This window comes from Mustela putorius, unplaced genomic scaffold (genome assembly GCF_011764305.1).
Source record: "Mustela putorius furo isolate JIRA1106 unplaced genomic scaffold, ASM1176430v1.1 tig00000224_pilon_pilon_pilon, whole genome shotgun sequence".
NCBI lineage: Eukaryota > Metazoa > Chordata > Mammalia > Carnivora > Mustelidae > Mustela > Mustela putorius.
The window spans coordinates 24692026-24714514 of NW_025421321.1; the positions used below are offsets into that span (position 1 = coordinate 24692026).

At 43.0% G+C, this 22489-nt stretch overlaps 1 long non-coding RNA gene and 1 pseudogene across 1 annotated transcript; both read right to left on the reverse strand.

Moving 5' to 3' along the window:
* Positions 1–11235: 11235 nt before the first annotated feature.
* LOC106004027 lies at positions 11236–13930 on the reverse strand. Its single transcript, XR_001176862.2, has 2 exons — positions 13832–13930; positions 11236–11992 (listed from the first exon to the last, which is right to left on the reverse strand). It is a non-coding gene; the product is annotated as an uncharacterized LOC106004027 (long non-coding RNA).
* Positions 13931–15326: 1396 nt separating this feature from the next.
* LOC106004026 lies at positions 15327–16258 on the reverse strand (annotated as a pseudogene).
* Between the last annotated feature and the right edge of the window lie 6231 nt (positions 16259–22489).

A 22489-nucleotide genomic window follows, 5' to 3' on the forward strand; every position in this document is an offset into this window, starting at 1 on the left:
AATTTAATTCAATTTCCCAATTAATCTACATTGAAAACACATAAAGATGATGGTGCCTGGCTTATTGCCCCAGAGAATAAAGCTGTGTAACAAGTTCTGGAATGAATCACTGTCCACAAGTAAGTGCTGGGTTGGTTTATTTTTTTTAACTTTGACCGAAGTACAGGATGCTCTCCTCAGATTAGACATTTGCAACACAATACACTTTCACAAAATGATTACCCCCATGTCACCGCTACCAAGAGCAAGATATGTAACCTGACTAGCATCTCAGAAGCCTCTTGGAGACATCTTCCCAGCCAACACCTTCCGCATAAAGGTTACGGCCATCCAGAAGTCTATTGCCACCCACCAATTGTGCCTGGTTTTCCATTTTCCATAAATGGAATTCTATTGTATGTACCTTTTTGCATCCAGCCTCCTCTGTTCTAAAACAGATCTGGGAGATTAATCCACTCCTTAGTTCAGCTGTGTCGTTGGTGTGCAGCATCTGATTGTATCAAAAGGGATACCATTTGTGTATCCACTCACCCAGGTAACATTCTGGGTTGTTTCCATCTCGGGGATACTGCAAACAGGATTGCTATGAATGTGCTTATATCTGGGTCTCAGTCCATCTCCATGTGTATTTTGGTTGGTAAACACCTAGAAGCAGAATCTCTAGGTCACATATCTGCAGAAATTCAATTTTACTGAAAAGTGCCAAAGATCTACCCCAGTGATTGTAGTGATGTACACACCACTGATGAGATGTCCAGCATTTCCACACACCGTTAGCAACTGTTATCTTTTCAGCATTATGGATATGTTTTTAGGACATATGGAGCTCTCCAAAACCATATATACATAGGTTTGCATTTTTTAACGTCATTTAAGTGTATCATGCTGAAACTAGTCTACGATTTGTTTTTGAGATTTATTTCTATTTGTACATAGACTCCAACTTAGTCCTTTTATGCTGTATAACACCCCCACTCTTCAAATCTGAATCTGGCTGATGCCCATTTAGGTTGTGTCCATTTTTTTAGAATTAAAAACAATGATGCAAAGACTGTTGTTCCTATATCTCTGCACCCATGTGTGAGGATTTCTATAGAAGGCAATGCTGTATGCTAGTATGTACAGAGTTTCAATTATCCTAGATATGGCCAAAATTGCTTTCCAAATTGGTTATACCACCTCCTACTGCTACAAGCAGACTCCAAGAGTATCCTTTGCTCTGGATTCTTGCCAATAATTTGTATTGTTGGGATTTTTAAAGTGTTCGTCAAGCAGCTGGGAGTGTAAAATTCTTCACTCTCTGAACTTTTCCAAATAATTTATAAATATACACGCCTGCATTTGCAAGGAGGAAGACAACTTCATTCCCCTTCTCTCCTCCTACAGAGCCATGGTTCTAGAATGTTAGAGGTTTTCACAGAAGTGGCTCTCTCAAGCGCCCTTCATGTTTGAAGCTTCCGTCTCCCAGCCAGGAGGCGCCCGCTGGAGGTGGAGACAGGACTCTAGGCGCAGCCCCTAGAATATTCAGTGAGTATTCCAGGACAGAGGGAAGGAAGGGAAAGTGGGAAGGACGATTTTCCCTGCTTGGCCGGCATGAAGTCTGTCTATTTAAAAACGCAAACCACACGTGCCTTCTTTTGGATGAGCTGTTAGTGATTTGACAATATTCTGTAAATAGTTTTTGACTTGGACTAACTCCTGTCCTATCAAAACCCTTTGTTTATATATTATTTTCTCCCATGTTCTCTCAGAGAACTATATACGGAACACGATCAGAGCAGGGCACTCCCTGGAGCTAATAATCAGTAGTCCATGATACGGGGTTGAGCAGGAAGGACAAACAAGGACTCGAAGTTAGAAGGTACCTTAGAACCCATCGAATGCAAACACTTCATTTTACAGATAGGAAATAGGAAGACGTGCCATGTTTACAGATGACGTAGGAAGCAGGACGTACACTTGCCAGGGCCCCACAGGGAAGCCAGATCGGATCTTCCCACAACAGCGTCTTGGCTCCATCAAATAAGCTCTAGTTCATGACCATAATCCAGAACTTCTAACCACCCCCCTCCCTCCCTGCAACCACTGTGTAGTCCTTCATGGCAGGGTCCTCGACATGGGGTCTATGGATCAATTTTAGTGGCCCTGACAAGCTGTGTTCCTATATTGACATTTTTCTTAGGTGAGGGTCCATACCTTTCTTCAAAACGCCTGGGAGGCAAAGTAGGTTAAAAATGACTACTTGGTGGGCGGCAGGGGGCGGGGGTGGGGCGCTGGGTGACTCAGTCGTTGAGCATCTGCCTTTGGCTCAGGTCATGATCCCAGGGTCCTGGGACTGAGCCCCACATTGGGCTCTCTGCTTGGCAGGAAGCCTGCTTCTCCCTCTCCGCACTCCCCCTGCTTGTGTTCCCTCTCATGCTGTGTCTCTGTTAAATAAATAAGATAAAATCTTAAAATAAAAAATGACTACTAGATTCGGTGAAAGTGAGAAAGAAGAAAATCTCCTGAAAGCAGAGGAACAGAGACAGAGACAGAGGGAGGAACAAGAAAAAGGAGACCGCTGAAAAGATAGAGATAGACAACAGCAGGACCAACCATCAGCGAAGGAGCCTCACTAGGCAACACCGTTCTAACGGGAAGCTATAAAACCTCATCTGGCATCCCATCCTGCCACCAGACGGTAGCACAAGAACAAGGTGATCTTTAGGGTTCTTTTATCTCAGGATACTACAAAGAAAACAAAAGGGTTTTGAAAACCTGAGCACTGTGCACTTTATCTATCATTAAGTATCCATATGAATACTAAAACCCGGTAATGGAGAAGTACACTATGGCAATACCCACCCCTTTCAGGACAGCACTGTGAAGACCCACACTCTGGAGAGAGAGGAGGGCCCCTGTGACTGAAGTCACAGAACCTGGAGTGTGACTTTTCTGCTTTTCCAGTTCTTTCTGGTCACATCCCATGTTGATAAAACCAGTCACATAGCTTCATTAGTGGACGTATCAATCGCATATGTCTCCGCATCTACATGTGTTTAAAATTCAGTGTTGTGGGGCACCTGGGTGGCTCAGTCATCAAGCATCTACCTTTGGCTCAGGTCTTGATCCCAGGGTTCTGCGATCGAGCCCCTTGCCGGGCTCCCACTTAGTGGGAAGCCTGCTACTCCCTCTCCCACCCACCCCACCCCCGCTTGTGTTCCCTCTCTTGCTTTCTCTTTGTCAAATAAATAAATAAAATCTTAAAAAATAAATAAATAAATGAAATTCAGTGTTGAAACAACAGAGACATTTTCCCTCCAACAAAGGGTTACTTTTTGTAAATCGCTAATGTTTTGCAAAGAGAGATTTGCTTAATGAAAGTCTTTTTTGTTTCTGAGTTCTCCCAGGTTTTTTCTCAGTATAGTCTGATTTGAATATACAAAAATGGATCTGGAGCTGCTGCCTTGGGTGAGGGGGTGAGTGGGGCATGGGTGGAGGGTGGTTAGTTCCTCCTCCTTGAAAAGTCCATGAGTTGGGGATGTGAGGTGTAATTGGCTGATAGAAGTATCCTGGGGGGGAAAGAAAGAAAAGGGGCACCCAGGCTGCTCAGTTGGTTAAGTGTCTGCCTTCAGCTCAGTTCATGATTCTAGGTTCCTAGAATCAAGTCCCGCATTGGACTCCCTGCTCAGCGGGGAGTCTTCTGCCTCTCTCCCCATGCTCGTGCACTCTCTTTCTCTCTCAAATAAATAAATAAAATCTTAAAAAAAAAAAAAAAAACAAAAAGAAAGAAATATTCTGAAATATGCCTCACATACAGCAAACCAAGACATTTTGAAAGCAGGGAAGACTAGTATTCCATTTAATAGTACTTGTGTTATTAAAAAAATATTGTTCATGTTATTATAGTATTACCCCATGCTCTCCCCAAACATGCACACTCATCTCTATCTCCAGCAAATCTTTAATGTAGCTTCCTACACCCTCCACAGCTTGACTGAATATGAAAATCAAAGAAGCAGCGGAATTCCTTCTGTGAGGGAAGGGTGTTCCCGGGGAAGAAGAGACAGTCCATAAACTGTACTGATTCAAAAGAAACAGAAACCGGAGCCAGAAGAGATAAGGAATGAACCCCCTCTTCCTTCCTGTCTACCAAGTTGGTTCCCTCAAATCGTCATGAGGCCTTTTGAGTTCTGTGAAATGTGGGGAAGGGCTTTGAGCCCATTCTAAGGGGCAAGGAGGTTGCAGCTAATGATTCCCAAGGAGCCTTCTCCAGCCCTGACCTTGGAACCAATTGCCTCAATTTCTCCTCTTAGATGTCTAAAGGATAACTCAAAATAAAAACCAAACCAAACCAAACCAAACCTGATTCCATCTCCAAACTCGCTCTTCCCTTCATCTTCCTCCTCTCAGTGGCCAGCCCTGCACCCACGCACCTGCTCAAGCCCCAGACCACAAAGCATCCTGGAATTCTCTTTCTCCCATCCCCCACAGCGGCAGGCCCCACCAGCCCCACTGGGCTCCAAGACTTAGCCCAAGTCTGGACATTTTGAAAGAGGACTTCTACTACCTCCCTTCTGACCTGAAATTTTGTAATGAGTAAGTTCTTTCCAGCTTGCCTCTTAACTCTGACAAAAGACCCTGCGGGCAAAGCACCCACAAGAAATAAGGACCTGCCCAGCCAGCAAGCCCCCACCCATGACTGATCCCAAGAAAACGATAGACTGACATTTACTGCCCACCTGCGGCACCCAGTGGCCTCTGTCCCACATTTTCCTTATATAAACTTGGAAGTATTTTCATGACGTTGGAGACAGTTTCCAAGACGCTTGTCCCCACTGTCTTCCCAGTGCTGCTTACTGTTTCCCTGCTCCCACCTAAGTATCAGCCACCATTCCTCAACGGAACTAGTACAAGAACTTCCTTACCAGTCACCCTGTCTCACTCTGGTCCCAGTGCCCTTTCTTCTACACAGCATAGCGGACAGACAATGTGTGCGTGTCCGAGTCAGACCGGCTGATCACTTACCCTTTACGATCATTCACAGCCTCCCACAGTGATTCAAATTCCCCTCCCCACCACCTCCATGGTCTCTGAGGTCCCAAGTGACCTGGCCCTGCTTACCTCCCTGACCTCATTTTCTTCTACATTCCCTGCATTCAGGGGCATCATGAACACTGGCCCCTTTCTATACACACACACACACACACACACACGATGCCCCTTCATGTTTCAGAGCCTTGGTACTTGTTACTCTTCTACCTAGAGTGCTTTCCCCCTAAATTTCTGCCAAGCTGCCACACTCCTCAAACTTCTGCCCCCCAGCCACTCTCTAGCCTTTACTTTGTTTTACTCCTAATAACTCTTATTTGTGGTTGGATTCACAGTTTTCATCTTTCTCTCCATTAGAATGGGAGCTCCGTGAAGAGAGAGACTCCTACCTGCCGCTCCTAGCACAGTCCGTGTCACAGAACAGTGCTCCACAGAACCCGTGGAATGGACGCAGCTGAAGGGCACTGGTTTCCTGCTCCTTCTCTCTCCCAAAGGCCACCCCGAACTGCAGCATCGAGTTCAAGCCTCAGGCACCTGAGTTTGGGCGCTCGACAGTTCCACCTAAGTCAGTTAAACTGGACCACCCACACCTGTAGGGGCTGGCAGTCTCCCCTGGGGAAGGCAGAGACCACAGTAGAGCCTGCAGAGATCCCGTGTAGTCACACAAGATGGAAGTTTCACTTTTTCCAAGGATCCACTTCTGTCCCTTCTCGAAATCTCTCTGAAATGTTCCACTCTTGCTTTTCTTTTCTCTTCATACCTTTCCCCAAAGGCTAAAACCTTTCTGTGTGACCTTTAGTCACGAGCCACAAGTAGTGAGCACAAAATTTACTTTTTCAGTTATCAATTCAGTGTTGCTCACTGGGTCCGATAACTGACCTAAATAAGTGTGCATGTGTATGTGTATGTGTCTGTGTGTGCGCGCACACATGTGCATGTCTAAACAGCAGAGGATGAGGGCCTTGCCTTTCTCTGGTTGACTGAAACCAGGCTCTGACAGTCTGAGATGCATTTCACGAGCCTGCAAGTTGCTGTAACAGCTCTTGTAGTAAAGGAATGTTGCACATTTCTTTTTTTTAAATAAACAGAATTTGTATTTGTTTTTAGTAAATACCTGCAAATACTTAGTTCGGGGTGCCTGGGTGGCTCAGTCAGATAGGTGTCTGACTTGGGCTCAGGGGGTCATCTCGGGGTCCTGGGATCCAAGGCTGGGGCCAGACCTGCACTCAGGAGGGAGTCTGCTTGGGATTCTCTCCCTCTCCCTCTGCCCCCATCACCCATGCCCCTGCTCACATGCTCTCTGAAATCAATAAATAAGATCTTTAAAAAATACTTAGTTCAGATTCTGTAGTTGAAGTGCTCAGAAATACAACTGAAACATCATTAAACTCAAAATGGTCAAAATAGGTGTCCATGTCTGTTGTTTTATTTGCATGTGAATGTGTACTTCTACATGTGTTTGTACTTATAACCACACACAAATAAATGTTGAATGAATTAAGCAACAACCTCCCTACACCCCAAGAGAGTGTCATTCTCCTGTCATGCCAGAAAGATTCTTAGTGTGTTTGAGGGAGGTCCTAGCTCTCAAAACCCCCGAGTGACCCCCCAACATAGCATAGAGGGGCCATTTCTTCAGGAACAAGCCCCCCAGTCATGTCCTCCCAGGATCTGGAGGAGGCAGGACACCCACAGCCCTCCTCCCACCAGACCAGACAGATCAGGAGAGAGTCAAAGACAAAGAAGGGAAGGAGGGAAAGAAACACTGGTAAGAGGAACAGGGTGAAAGGGTAAATGGGGCCAATTCTTCCCTCCCCAGATGCCAGACAGTCTGAGGGGGCCCTTCAACTAACTCCTCTGTAAAATTTGCCAAGGAAAAAGTCAATTTCATTTAGATATGAGTCTGTGGTCTTTATGGTTTGCTTCATTTAAGGAGAAAAAGAAATGGGGAAGCAATTATAATGGGAAAAAATTCTTGCTTTTCATTTTTTTTTTTTTTCAGGAATATGAGAGGGACATGGAAAAACCGTAAGAGTCCATTCTCCTGAGATCCACAATCCTACCCTGACACACCTGGGTAGCCGAGGAAAAGGAGCCACAATGGATGGGGTTATAATCAATCTCTCTCTCTCTCTCTCTCTCTCTCTGCCACGTAAGGACACAGCAAGATGAAAGTCATCTGCAAGTCAGGAAGAACGCTTTCATTATGAACCATGTCAACAGCACCTTGATCTCAGACCTCTCAGCCTTCAGAATGGTGAGAAATAAATGTCTGCTGTTTAAACCATCCAGTTTATGGTATTTTGTTATAGCAACCTGAGCTAACAAAGACAGTGTTTTCCCTGAATTCACCCAACAGAGATGTCCTGAGCCTGCCTAGATACCGTTTCCGGGCTGTGGAATAAAGCACGGATAAAGCAGATGAGTTCTGCCTTCATGACGGACTTGGATTCTGATGGGAAGGTTAGTCACAAACAACGGGCAAGTAAACAAACATATAAATTTTAAAATTTTTTTTAAGATTTTATTTTTATTTATTTGACAGAGAGAGATCACAAGTAGGCAGAGAGGCCGGCAGAGAGAGAGAGGGAAGCAGGCTCCCCGCGGAGCAGAGAGCCTGATGCAGGGCTTGATACCAGGACCCTGGGATCACGACCTGAACTGAAGGCAGAGGCTTCAACCCACTGAGCCACCCAGGTGCCCCACAATCATGCAGCTTTTAGACCATGATGAGAGGCATGAAGAAAACACCACAGGGCATGCAATGTGGAGTGAGGGGAGGGGCTACTTTAGATCCAGTAGTCCGGGAAGCCTTTCTGGGGAGGGAACACTTGAGCTGAATGATTGAGAAGACCCAACTAAGAGATAACCTAGTGGAGTAACACTCCAGGCACAGGGACCACGGTGTTAGTTTAAGACCTGACAGTTATCTTTGAGTTGGGGCAAGCAGGAAATGAATAGACCAATGAGTATAGATACCAGTGAGTATTGGTATCCAGAACTGGAAGTAAGAGATACATAGCAAGGACATTCAAATAAGAAGCTTCAGACTTTGATTACCAATGAAATAATGATGGCGTCAGAATGATCTTCTATTCCATACAAGGCTGCCTCTGCATTTCCCCCGTCACTGTCATTCACGTAACATGAGACATCCATATGACCTCACGATGCTAATCACAGCTTCCTGGTCCATTTTATTAGACAGTGGGATATATCTGCTACAATTAACAGACCAATGTTGGTACATTAACTGAAGTCAGCACTTCACTCAGATTTCTAACGTCTTTTTGTGTTTCTGTTCTACAGTCCCACCCAGGGTACCACATTGAACTTAGTTATGTCTTCTCAGGCTCCTCATGGCTGTAATTCCTTGTTTTTGATGACCTTGGCAGTTTTGAGGACTACTAGTCGGGTATTTTGTAGAATGTCTCTCAACTGGGAATTGTCTTGATGTTTTTCACATCATGAGACTGCGGCTATGGGTTACTGGGAAAAAGACCAGAGAGTTCAAGGGCCATTTTTAGCAAACCGTGTCAGGGGGACATACTATTAGCATGACTTATCACTACTGATGCAGACCTGGATTCTTTGGCTGGGTTCCAAGTTATTTTTTGATTCTTTGCTCTCTCGTGCCTAACACCCTGCCAGTCACCAGGCCTCTCCCAATGATACCAGGGTCTCTCCCCAACCCAAGTCATTGGTATCAACCCAAAGGTTGATACCCACTTCGTTCTCAGCATTAAGTACCACACTCTCAGACGGTCTTCCTAAAATAAAACTCTTATCATTCTTATCCTTACTCTAGTCAAATAACCCCGCTTAGGGGGAAAAAAAAAAAAAACACCTCCGTTTTTAGTTGGAAGATAAAATCTGAGTCTTCGAGCATGACACGTAGGCCTTTTTCTCAACCTGATGTGCAGCGACTTTCCCTCTCTGTCTCCTATCCAAGCTCCACACTATTGCTCCTTGAATCAGGCCCCAGCTCATTCCCTCACACAGGCTTCCGCTCTATGGCCGTCTGCATTTTTCGAGTCCCTTTCTAGAAACGGCTCACAAAGTTCTCCTTACAGTCAAGGAGTGTGGTGAATTTGAGTGACCAGCATGGTGAACAGGCAGTTTCAGGGCACAGAAGCAGATGCTCCAAACTAACTAGGCCATGTGCAAACTGCACAGGGAGCATCTGGGCCAAAGCCCTTCGTGGTGGCTCTGGGGCTTCATGTCTTCACATCAGACCAAAGACATGAAGAAACAAAAAGCTCAGCAAGTGAACAAGAGGTGGAGACAAGGTCTAGATGGCGGGTACATCACTCATAGAATAAGTCATGGCCATGAAGCAATTTAATATGGAAGTATGTGCAGAATGTGAATATGAGCTAGAATGTGACAAAACAAGCTAAGGAACTTGGATTTTAACCCACAGGACTGTGAGTCTGAAAATAATTTAGTGAGTCCCTGACTATCATTACTTTATTTTTTATTATTTTTTTAAGTTTTTATATATTTGAGAAAGAGAGAGAGAGAGATCACAAGTAGGCAAAGAGGCAGGCAGAGAGAGAGGAGGAAGCAGGCTCCCTGCTTAGCAGAGAGCCCGATGCGGGGCTCGATCCCAGGACCCTGAGATCATGACCTGAGCCGAAGGCAGAAGCTTTAATCCACTGAGCCACCCAGACACTCCTATCATAACTTTAAAGTGAAATAGAACAGAGGAGAAAAAGTTGGTTTGTGGACATTTCATTTGTTTCTGCATATGTAAATATGTGTCTGTCCTGCTTTGCAATGTAAACTGTATTTCATACTGGAAATCACCTTTATATAAGTGCTTTAAAACACTGCTCAATGGGTGTGGCTGGTTGCTTCAGTCAATAGAGCATGCAACTCTTGATCTAAGGAACATGAGTTCAAGCCCCACATCGAGCATGGAACTTAAAAAAAAATAAATTTTTAAAAAAGCAGTGCTATAGGGTGGTCTTACAAGGATTTGTAGCAGGGATGTGTGTTCCAACAGCATTTTTCAAAATTCCCTGAGGATCATGCTAGTTCCGGGCCCTAACCTAGACTCACAGAATCAGAATATCCAAGGGAAGCCTGGAAATCTGCATTTTCATGAGCACTCCATGTGCGTCTTATGAGGAAAACTTGGGAACACTGATAAACTGACAGCAGAATAGAAAACCGATTGGAGCAGGAAGAAACTGGAGATGGAAGACCATTGCTATTGTCTGAGATAGGGCAAGGCTTGGCTCTGTTCCCCAAGGCAACAGCCATGGGGAACAGAGAAGGTGGTGGCTGCTGGGGACCTATAGAAGGTGGGCTGTCAGATGCGGAGGTGAGGGACATGTGGGCACCTAGGTCTCCAAGGTCTGTATCTTGGATGCCTGCATAGATACTGACTACAGGAGAAAGAGGCTAAGTTTCAGGGGGAAATAATGCATAGGGTTTGGGGACATGTTGAATTTACAGTGAAATCTGTAACAAAGCAAAGGCATTTGGACATGCAGTACTGGAGCTCCCAGTAGGGGCCGAGGATGAAGACAGCAATTTCTGAGTCACTAGCATATAGGTTAGCACATGAAAAGTAAGATTCCCAAGGGGGTTGGGGGGTTGGTCCAAAGAGCCAAGGAGGGCACTGGAGGGCTTGTAGCACTCACCGCTCCTACTAATCTCTTCTGCCTCCCGTATTTTCCCCTAGGAGAGAACCCTTCACCCAATCCCTTTCTCTGCCCAACACAATCTCAACCTCTCCAACTCTCACCACTCCAGGTAGAACTAACCCCAGCACTGAGCTACAGTATCCCCTTGCATGCTCTGTCATATCTACACCCGTTTCTGATTAGGGTTACTGGTGTCCTGTTTTCTTTCTTTTCCCCACCATGAGAGGCAGAAATATTTCTGGATTCCCTTCATCTAGCACAGAGTAGAACCCTAACAAATGTTGGTGACATTGTGGTGAAGATTTAAAGGTAATTCAACAATTTGGACTTAAAATTCTAACATTTAAATGGTAAATGAATCTCTTCAAACAATAGCTACCAAACTATTTTAAATTGTTGCTGACGATATTTCGTGACACAGTACCATCTGGTTTTTATCTTCCTATTTCTAGCTCAAGGATCTCACGTTTTAATTTAACAACAGCTGCTCGAATTAATCTCTTTATTCCATTGCATAGCCCAGGAAAGGCACACATTCAAGTCATGAGCGTAAAGTTCATTTTGTTTTAATATGGAAAATATTTAGGACTAAATCACTCAGGTATTCTTTGACCAGAAATAGTGTGTACGTTGTGTAGCCCCAAAATTAGTTGTTGCATTTAAAAACAACATTTTATTTAAAATTTTCAAACATATACAATGGTAGGAAGAACATTAATAAACTTATATGTATTCATTACCTACTTCAATAATTATCAACTCACAGCCTATTGCTTCACCTCTACCCCCAACTTCACTGCATCTTATCTAGAAGTAAATCCCAGAGGGAGCATACTATGTCATCAGTAAAAGAGAAGACCTAAAAAAAAAAAATCTAATATATAAACATATATATGTACAGATACATATATATAATTATACTTCAAAATATTAATAGTTCTTTAACATTATCAGATATTCAGTCATTGATCAAGTTATTAATTCTTTATAGTCTGAAAAAAAATTAAGATCTAAATAATGCCCACACATTGCCATTGGTTGATATGCCCTTTGAGTCTCTTTCATTAATCTATAGGTTTTTCTTTTCCTCTTTTTTTCTTGTAAATTATTTATTGAAGAGATCAGGTCCTTTGTCCTGTAGTTTCTCCCAGTCTGGTTTTTTGCTGTTTGTATTCCCATGGTAGAGTGAAACATGTGCCTCTGTCTTCTCTGTACTTTTTGAAATTGGGAGTGGGAATGAGCAGCTTGATGAGATTCGGATTTTTTGGCAGGACTTCTTCATGGGACTTGGTGTGCTCTTCCTTCCTCTGTGAAAAGGTAAATATTGTTTGACTATCTCTTTCTTATGTTAGAAACAATCAGTGATGTTCAAGGTCTAGACACATTAATTCTTAGGGAGTTGCAGAAAGGTGCTACTCTAATGCAGCATTCGTCCCACTAACATGCAGCTGCTTTGTCATTTAGGAGCTGGAATATTTCTCTAAGGAGGAGCTTCACCTCGTGCATTATCCAGTTACCCAGGGATATAAGTGAGATCAAAAGCTATGAAAAAATAATAGAATTTATATATCAGTTTTCAAATCAATAATTAATGGCCTCCCAGTCATCTTCTAGATGGGACCAATTTTTTGAGCATCATTATGAACTCATAGACTTAAACATATTTAATGTTTCAACTTATTGCCATTTATTATCCTCTTAATGTGCAAATAGTCCCATCTTTGGCCAGTGGGAACCTCGTTGGATTGGCTCTTTGGTTCGTTTGAAACAACTCTAGTACACTTTGATAGCTTCCTCAACTATCTATGTGACAAGATGCTTCGAGTTTCTCTTGTTCAATTCCTGCCCCAGACCTCAATCGGCATGGCTCCTTTCCATGGGAGATGGTATTGCAAGACCCTGTCAGGGTTCTGGGGGAGCTCACTGCACCTCAGTTGATCTGATCTTGACTTTGAAGTTTTAAATTTCTCGGACATAGCAGTGGCTAGCAGTGCAGACTCCAGAGGTAGACTGCCTGGGTCTGAATCAGTTCTACCCTTATTAGGTATGTGACACTGGGCCAGTCTATCAACCTCTCCATGCTTCAGCTTCTTCAATTATAAAAGGAGAATAATAACCTTACCTAAATTTGTAAGATCCCGGTGAGATTTAAATGAGGAAATTCATGTAAATGCCTAGAATAGAGCCTGGTGTGGAGGGTTAAGTAAAACTGACTATTAATATTCTTATTACTAATTTCTTGTGGCCTTGTTACTGTTGCCTGCTCACACTGTGGGTCATCTGGGATGTCATCCTTATATTTTATTCATATCTAATGACACAATGATTTCTTTTTAAAAAGTTATTCTAAAGTCCCATATGCAGCATTCGTCCCACTAACATGCAGCTCTAAATGATGCAACACTCACACACATTAGAACATTTCCTATAAAGGAGTCCAAATTCAACAAAGCTAATAGCATTCATGGAGTCACCAAGCACCAGCATACTTCCTGCTTTTTATACTCTTTGGAAAGGGGTAAACTAGCACAAGGCCAGCTGGGAGTGGCCTAACCATGGAGTCAAGTTCTTACTTTGCATTACCACGTCACTTTTGTCTGGTCTTCCCTGGTTGAGCACAGGGAGCTCTTAGAAGTGTCATTCCCCAAAGGCCTCCAGCTCCCTTTTTAATCAAACTGGTGGAGCTTCAGGACATATTGCAGATCATGTAAATCTTAATACTGGTTCTGTCTGGCAGCTCATCTCTATCAAATCTTGATACATTTAGCCATTTGCAATACAACTCCTCTTTCAGGTTTGAGATGGTAAAGATTTTATGGCTGGGGCTACTGACTGGTCAAAATAAAGACAGTGAAAGGGAAGCAGAAGCCCAGGGGATTGTCTCCTTGCTGGTTCATTAGATCCCAACAAAGCCTCTAGGAACCTCTCTAAACCTGAAACCCTTCAGAGCTGTAATATGAACAGTCTCTAAAGTGGTTATGCCATGAACTCCTTAAAACAAAGACATTATTTGCAATTTTAGACACTTGCATCATTGACATATGATTACATTATAATTGCATCAGCTGGGCCAATTTGTCTATGGAGCTCTGGCCAGAAATTCCCAGGATGCACCAAGCTCTATCATTGCTTAAACATTTACTCACTTGTTTTAAGTTTTTTTTTTTTTCTATTTTCATGTCTCATGGCACTCTCAGTATTTCTTAAGTGGCGTTTTCCATGAAGATGACATTAAAGATACTAACTGTAAAAAAAAAAAATAATAATATGTAACATATATTTGTCAACCAGGAAGTGGGTGTAGACAAATAATGTTAGATTCGTATAATGAATGAGTCACAAAATAAAGTGGATCTTTAGGTATTAATACTTAAATGTATCTTCAGGTATTGAAAGAACAGAAACAAGTTTTGAACATACTTGAAACAGTATATATAGTAGGATCATATTTCAGTAAACATGTTGGTATACATGTTGGTATACACACAGAAAAAAAAATCTGAGTGGGTACCTCATGGCCCAGTTGGTTAACCAAATGCCTTCTGCTCAGGTTGTGATCAGGGTCCTGGGATTGAGTCCTGTATTAGGCTCCCTGCTCTGTGGAGAGTCTGCTTCTCCCTTTGTCCCTTCCCCCTGCTCCTGTGCTCTCTCTCTGTCTCTCAAATAAACAAATACAGTCTTAAAAAAAAAAAAAAACTGAGGAAAGATAGCCTAAGCTATTAATAGGGGCTATTTGGGGGGCACCTGGGGAGCACAGCTAATTAAGCCACCACTCTTAATTTCAGCGCAGGTCATGATCTCAGGAAAGAGTCTGCTTGAGAAGTCTTTCCCTCTGCCCCTCCCCCTTACTCACATTCTCTCTTAAGTAAATAAATAAATAAACTTTTTTTTTTAAATAAGAACTATTTTCAGAGATGAAATTATAATTTATTTTTCATATATATTTCTATACTCCTTGGAATCTCTTATGAAAAGTATTCTTTATTCAATCAGAAAAAAAATATTTTATTGAAAATCAATGTTAGGATGTATTCAAAACCACAAAAGAATCTATTATTAATAATATTAGTGAGATTTATCATGGTAGCTTCTCAATTGAGAGGTATAATATTATTAAGCTTCTGTGAAAATAGTACTTATTATCACTATAATAACTGATGTAGTTAAAAAAAAAAAAAGTGTAACTAGCCTTCGTTGAATCCAAAACAATTTAGTACAGGTTTTTTGTTTGTTTGTTTTGGGACTTGTGTGTGTGTGTGTGTGTGTGTGTGTGTGTGTGTTTATGTTTAACATTTACCAGTTTTTTAAAGGATGTGATAAATATGAATCAATAACAAGATGAAGAGTTACACAGAATGAGGCCAGGGAAAAGAGTCACCACGCTCCCCATATCTCCAAACGACAACATTGCAACCAGCTACTCTGAGCCCTAAACTGAGCCAAGGCCCCCACAAAGGAAGCAGCTCCCCCTCTACTGTAGGAACAATGCCACAGGGAACAGAGGCTGACATCATCTTCAAGCAAACACTCATTTTACTAAAAGTCAACAAAGACGTATAGGTTACACTTTACAAAAATAGCATCTATTTAGATCTCTCAATTCCCCCCCATCCAATCCAACAAAAGGGAGTTCTGAGGGAGCTAAGAGGACAAGATGCCCCTTCCAGACACTGCAGTAGCTCTGTGCAGTCCCAGACCACTGGTCCAGGGCACAGGAGGTGAGTTTAGCGGAAGCCCCTCCCACAGCCAGCATGGAGCACCTGGAGCTTGTCCAGAGCCCTCATGCACCCCCCCTACCCCCAGCGGAGGGCCCTGCCAGGGCCATGAACATGATGATGCACAGCCTGAGCCCTGGCTGGACACACAGACGGGTCCAGTCTCAGGAGGGACAGACTGGTACCCATGGTAGTTGCAGTCAGCCTCATCCAGGTCAGCATCAATAATAGCCTGGGCTTTGGTTCCAGCTCCTCCTCTAGGCAGCCCTTTGGAGGCCAGGACTTGAAAGGAAACGGTGAGGCTGGCCACCAGTGCCCCCTACAGGAGGCCAATGAAGACATCGCTCCAGTGGTGCTTGTGGTCAGACCCAAGAGGGTAGCCAACATAGAGTGCAAAGGCCAGCAGGAAGAACTGCACCATGGGCTGCAGATGTCGTGCCCATTTCCAGCAGAGCTGTGCATGCATGTAGAACTCCAGGAACATCATGCAGTACAACCCAAAAGAATATCTGGAGTAGACAGTCTGGACTCGGTTAGCAGGGCTTCCCCTGCACATGTTTTCCACCTGCACTTAGAGGGAGGAATTGATGAGACTCAAGTCAGGGTCACACACCACCAGGAAGCTGAGCCGCAGATGGCTGGTGTACTTGGCCCTGGTCGGCCAGCAACTGACTCACTGCAGCCCCAAAGGAAACACCCTAACACCTTGTAGACAGCAGCTATATCACTGTTAAGTCAGAGCAGGGACAGAGATGGTCTTTGTACATACATCAGGTAGACCTCCCCGGCCGCAACAAGGATGCGGCCATGAGCCCACAGATGATGGTGTTGGGACAGTGGGGCACCAGATAGAGTCATCTTTGCATTAGAACCATGCTTTTGTGGTGGATTCACAAGAGTCAGGATGGCAGAGAGGCTCCACTCAGAGAAATGCTGTCAGGAAGATGGCAGAGGAAGAAGATCCTAAGCTACCTTCTCCTATGTCTACACCAAGGCTATAATCTGATAAAGAACAACTTGCTTTGAGAAGAAACCTGGAGAACAGCATTTCCATAGCTGAAGATAAAAAGACAAAGCTACACTGAGAAGAACGGGGTGGGGGGCAGAGACTCAACACCCCTAGTATGATTACCCACAACCCAGAGGGCTATCCCAGGGGTGGAGGTCCTCACCCATCTCACTTGCTCCAAGATCCAGCACAGAGATGGGGGTTTAGAAGCCCCTGGCCCATATGTGAAGACTGATTAATTATAGAGCATGCACCAGAGGGGCAGGGATGTGTAGGAACTTTCAGAGGGAATGGAAGCACAGATGGGCACCATTTTTCTTACCCTCCTTCAGCCTAGCTGAAGACAGACACTGGTGGGCACCAATTCTAACATTCTCCATCCACCTTGTAGCACCACTTGCCCTATCCTGGCATTCCCCTGTGGACCCATCCTGCCCAACACGCACACCCCACAGGTGTCCCTCCAAGGAGGCTCCCATCTTGCCACACCCTACAGGAAGCCTCAGCCAGGACCAGCACCCCTCAAAAGTGATACCATCACAGGGAGGAAGAGCAATAGTAATGACCTGGCCTCATAGTCAGACCACACCAGGGGCTAACCCACCCACCATCATGCCTGCATCAACCACAACTGGGCCTCTAAGCCATCCAGGCCAGGGCCAACCCTACCCACCAGTGTGCCTGTGGCAATCATGGGCCCACCACAACAGGAGGACTCATGCAACCCACACAGGAGACACTTCCCTGAGTGCTTCATTCTGGCTGGAAAGGGTGCGGAATTGGGCTTCTAGGCCCCACCAGACTCCTATGTAAGGTCACTACCTTCAAGACCAGGAAACCTAACTGATCCATCTGATTCATAGAAATAAACACAAACATAAACAAACAGAAGAATCTATTCCAAATGAAAAAATAAGGCAAAACCTCCAGAGGGGGGGAAAAAAAAGCTAAATGAAACCAAGATAAGCAATCTACCCAATAGAGAGTTCAAAGTAATGGTCATAAAGATGTTCACTAAACTTGAGAGAAGAGTAGATGAATTCAATGAGATATTCAATGAAGACATAGAAATATTAAAAAGAACCAATCAGAACTGAAGAATACAATAATTGAAATTAGAGGATGCAGAAGACATGTCAGTGATCTAAAAGACAATAGTAGAAATCATTCAAGCTGAACAGCACAAAAAGAAAAGAATTTTTTAAAATGAGGGTAAGTTAAGGGACCCCTGGCACAACATCAAGTGAACTACCATTCACATTGTAGGAGTCCCAGAAGGAGAAGAGAGAGACAGAAGGAGAAGAGAGAGACAGAAGGAGGCAGAAAACTTATGTGAAGAAATAATAGCTGAAAACTTCCCTCACCTGGGGAAAGAAACAGATATCTAGGTCCTGAAAGCACAGAGGTCAACACAAGGTGAACCCAAAGAGGTCCACACCCAAGACACATAATTAAAATATCAAAAGTTAAAGCTAAAGAGAGAATCTTAAAAGCAACAAGAAAAATTTAACTGATTACATGCTAAAAATACCCATAAAACTATCAGCTGATTTTCAGCAGGAATTTTGCAGGCCAGAAGAGAATAGCATGATATATTTAAAGTGCTGAAAGCGAAAAACCCACAATCAAGAAAATTCAGCAAGTTTCTCATTCAGAATTGAAGAGATAAAGAGTTTCCCAGACAAATAAAAGTTAAAGAACCAGCCTTATCAAAAATGCTAAAGTGACTTCTTTAAGCAGAAAAGAAAAGGTCATAACTGGAAGTAAGAAAATTATAAAAGGAAAAAATCCCCTGGTAAGAGCAAACATATAGTGAGGGCTATAGATCAATCACTTATAAAGCTAATATGAAGGTTAAGAAACAAAAAAAAGTAGTAAAATCACTGTATCTACAATAATTAGTTAAGGATACACAAAATAAAATGATGTAAAATATGATACCATATACATAAAATGTGGTGATGGGGGTATAAAAATGTAGTGCTTTCAGAATGCCTTTGAACTCATATGACCATTGGCTTAAAATAGACTACTGTATAATAGGATGTTATATGTGAACCTCATGGTAACCAAAAAGCAAAAACCTATAATATATGCAGATAGAATAAAGAGAAATGAATCCAAGCATAGCATTAAAGAAAGTCATCAAATCACCAGGGAAGGGAGCAAGAGAAGAAAGGAACACAGAAGACCCACGAAAACAACCAGAAAATTAACAAAATGGCAATCAGTACATACCTATTGATAATTACTTTACATATAAATGGACTAAATGTTCCAATCCAAAGACATAGGGTGACTGAAAGGATAAAAAAAAAAAACAAAAAAAAAAACAAGATCCATCTATCTGCTGCCTATAAGAAACTCATTAAAGACCTACAGACAGGGCCGCTTGGGTGGTTCAATTGATTAAGCATCCAACTCTTGATCTCAACTCAGATCCTGATTGCAGGGTCATCAATTCAAGCCCTGCACTGGGCTCCACACTGGACATGGAACCTACTTAAAAAAAAAAAAAAAAAAAAGACCTAGAGACGTATACAGAATAAAGATATTCCATGCAAATGGCAATGAACAACAAAAAATTGAGGGGGTAGAGGAACTGAATAGACATTTTCCAAAGGAGACATACAGGTGGCCAAAGAAACATCAAAAAGATGCTCAACATCAATAATCATTAGGGAAATGCAAATCAAAACCACAGTAGGATATTACCTCATACCAATGAGAATGACTAGTGTTAAAGAGACAGGAAATAACAAGTGGAGGTGAGTATGTGGAGAAAATGGAATCCTTATACACTGTTTTTGGGAATATAAATTGGTACAGCCATTATGGAAAACAGTATGGAGGTTCCTCAAAAAATTAAGAATAGAAATACCATATGTTCCATCAGTTCTACTTCTGAGTATTTACCAAAAGAAAATGGAAACACCAACTTGAAAGAATATATGCACCCCTATATTTATTTCAGCATGATTTACAATAGCCAAGATATGGAAGCTACCTAATTCTCCATCAAGAGAAAATGGATAAAGACAATATGGTACATATATACAACGGAATATTGCCTGGCCATGAAAATGAATGAGATTTTTGTCATTTGTGACAATATGGATGGAGCCAGAGGGTATTACACTAAGTGAAATAAGTTGGAGAAATACAAATACCATACGATTACATTTACATATGAAACCTAGAAAACAAAACAAAAACAAACTCATAAATACAGAGAACAAACTAGTGTTTGCCAGGGGGTGGTGGGATGGGTAGAATATAGGGCATTAAGAGGTACAACCTTACAGTTATAAAATAAATTAGTCATGGGGATGTAAAGTGCAGCACAGGGAATGGTTAATAATGTTGCAGTAACATTTTATGATGATGGGCACGTCCTCCGCAACGCTCTCAGGGTGTCCCACTTGGGAGAGAGCTCACATGCCTCTCAATTCCTAACTGCCCTTCGTGCCCTTCTGCCCTCCTGCCCTTCGTGCCCCATGGTTCTTCTTTCTTTCTCAAAGCATAATTATCTGTGCAGTCTCCTCTATTGTACCACACTGTAAGCTCCTTGAAAGCTGGCACTGAGTTTTATTCATCTTTGTATTGCCCAAAGCCCTCATCCAGGGCCTCATACATTTGTGGAAAGAAAGAGTAAGTGGAGACAGCTCTAGGCCCTACCCCCATGCCTCTGCTCCCTCTCCCAGAGGGAGGGCAGATCAAACCTCCCAGCGATGAAGGGACTGCCTGCCCTGTGCATCTGGGGGATTTGCAGTAGCCACCGCTCCAAGGCAGCTTTTATTTAAACACGGCTGGTATTTATAGAACGAGGTCATGTACTCCAGACTGAACAGATACTGAAGTGGAGAGAGATGTCAGTCAGGCTCTGAGCAGATAAAGGGTACTCTGGGCATGCAGAGACCTTATACCCATGAGCATCAGGAATGTCCATGCCACTCCCTGGACAAACACAGATCCCAAGGCAAGATCCCTCCCCCGACCAATTACAATCACAAAACCAGAGATTGCAAGATACTCTTGGAGTGAGTCAACAAAGGCTACGATGGGGTGCACCCAATTCTGGACAACTCCACTATTTAGCAGCCTTGGTTTTAACTATAAATCACACTTTACTTATCATGTTAAATTAAGTTACACATGTGTGTATGAATATATATATATATATATATATATATATATATATATATATAGTTTTAGGGAAGTGTGAGTAAGCATTTAAAAATATTGGTCTATATTCTCCAAATTCTAAGCTGGTGAGCACCTAGTAACTTGAATGCCTATTTCCTGCCATGGTGGAGAGGAAGCAGGGTGGAGGATGAGCTTAGAATTCTACTGGGGTGTGTGTGTGTGTGTGTGTGTGTGCGCGCGCGCACCCATGCACGTGTGTGTATGTGTGTGTACATGAATTATATATTGAGAACCAAAATGTATTAGAGACAGAGAGTCCCTTGGTAGCCATGGGTAGGCAGGGTCGTTGTTGTTGTTACTATTTTGTTTTGACTGTACTTTGAGTAGAAGAGTCAAGGAGAGCAGCTCTCGGGGAGGGATTGCGGAAGTGATCCTAATAAAAGTCGACCCTTGGGCCTTGTCTCTATTCTTACCTAGCTCTCCTCTCTTATTACTCTGGCCCTAAAAAGAAATAAATAGCGGACCAACTTCCATAGTGAAGACTGTAGAAAATACTAAGAATAGAGGGTCTGCAGGAACCATTAGATTCCTCAGAGAATAGAATAGCTCCAGGAGCTCCGTGCTAAACATGTTTCCAAGAAAATGGCAAAGACAAGGTCAAGACCAGAAGGTTTTTCAAGCCCATGGTATTTTTTAGTGACAATAGGCTCTGCTCCAACTACCATTTCTGAATTATGAGAAATGAAGTTGCATAAAATCTACTGAATGAACTCTTCTTTTTAAATTCACCCACTTAGGAAATGTTTCAGCCACAGTTCTTAAAAAGATCAATAAACTACAACATCCTAGAATCTTGAAATTTTTTAAAAAAAGAAAAGAAAAAACAACCCAGCCATCTACAAGAGTGCTGACTTCCTTCTAAAAGGCAGTAAATGTCCAAAATCACAAGCCATAATGCCAAGGCCAGCAAGCAGATGCCGGCCTAAGAGAAAGTCCCTGAAGAGCCTGGGCCCTTTGGTGACAAATACAACTTTGGGAACTGTCATCGCTGATAGTAACTTGCTCAGGGTGACACACACGCAGCTTCTACTGCCCTGATGGCTTCCAGGACTGCACCTTCCTCACAGATCTCCCATGCTATAGAAGATCTGACACCAGTGCCCTCATGGACCCTGAAGAGTAAACGCCTAACTCGTCTTAGATAAAAATGTCTGTCCCTGGAATTTCTGCCCTCTGACATGTTTTATGACAGTTATTCACCAACTATGCTGAAGAAACACCCTCTAAAAAAGGAAGAGCCTGAGCAGGGTGGGGATTTCGCTAGAGCAAGGGGGTGTTACTGTGCAGTCCTCATGCCAGGGGTCCATCAAGGGAAAAGAGTGCACGGCAAGTGACTCAGAGCAGGTATGGCCCAGGCACCCAGCCAGGCATAGGGTCTTCCAGCAGAGTCAGTATCTTCTAAATATGGGAAAACGAGAATTAGTCAAGGGAAGAGGAGACTGAAGGAGCACCCTAATAAAACCCTCGACCTGGGGAAGGGTATTATTTATTCCTGGGGCAGGGTTGACCATTTGCCTCTTTGCTGAGGAGTGAGACATTCAGATTACACTCAAACACAGTAAGAGAAAACTATGGGTAAAGAAGGAATGCTAAATAGTGGAACAAATTATTTTAAAAAATAAAATCTGGAATCTCCATTTCAGAGGTTCTCTCTTATCAATAGAAAGTACCATTGTGGGAGTGCCTGGCTGGCTCAGTCCACTGAACCTGTGACTATTGATCTCGGGGCTGTGAGTTCAAGCCTCACTTTGGAAGTAGAGATTACTTTAAAAAATAAAATATTTGAGGCACCTGGGTGGCTCAGTGGGTTAAGCCTTTGTCTTTGGCTAAGGTCATCATGATCTCAGGGTCCTGGGATCGAGCCCTGTATTGGG